The sequence below is a fragment of the Charadrius vociferus genome, unplaced genomic scaffold, assembly GCF_000708025.1.
Source record: "Charadrius vociferus isolate BGI_N301 unplaced genomic scaffold, ASM70802v2 scaffold231, whole genome shotgun sequence".
NCBI lineage: Eukaryota > Metazoa > Chordata > Aves > Charadriiformes > Charadriidae > Charadrius > Charadrius vociferus.
In genome coordinates, this window is record NW_009647211.1 from 2974835 (window position 1) to 2975679 (window position 845).

Sequence of the window (845 nt, forward strand, 5' to 3'; positions counted from 1 at the left end):
TAAGACTGTACCAGTGGCAGCCACAGCTTTATTTATCCTCTATAAAAGCAACATCGGAGGGAATTTGTTATTTAGAACAATGAGACAGAGTCTATAGAGCCTGACTTTTAATGAACTGAGACAACGCTATGAGATTTCTGTGATCACTCAGAATTAATAAATGCAGCTCAGTTCTGAATATAAAATATCCAGTATTTGCACCGATACATTTAACACAGTTTAGAAATTTTTATTTACAAAGGAAACTGAGAACAAAGCAACAAAAGAAAGTTGAGAAAAATCATAATCTGATCACAGAAGGAAAAAAAAATCCCAATTAATTAAATTCTAATATGGAATAAAAACTATACCTCCATCTGCTCTGTAAAGATGTTGAACAGCACAGTCATCGGAAGACTGATGATTTACAGTGGAAGCATGCTACAACACACCTGTGGATTCCGCACACGCTGATGGAAATCACAATGCATTAAAAAAACCACCTCATAACTCAGTTTTTTTCAGGTCCCCTTTGGTGGGTTACCCTTGGCTAGCTGCCAGGTGCCCACCCAGCCGTTCTGTCACTCCCCATCCTCAACAGGACATGGGCAGAAAATAAAATAGAAAAGCTCATGGGTGGAGGCAATGACAGGGAGATCACTTACTAGTTACAATTAAGACTTGACTTGGGGAAATAAATGTAATTTATTTCCACTTAATTACAAAGTAGGATAGTGAGAAATAAGAACAAAACTAAAACCCCCTTACCCCCACCCCTCCCTTCTTCCCAGACTCAATTTCACTCTCAGCTCTTCCACCTCCTCCCCCTGAGCTGTGCAGAGAGATGGGGAATGGGGACTGCAGAC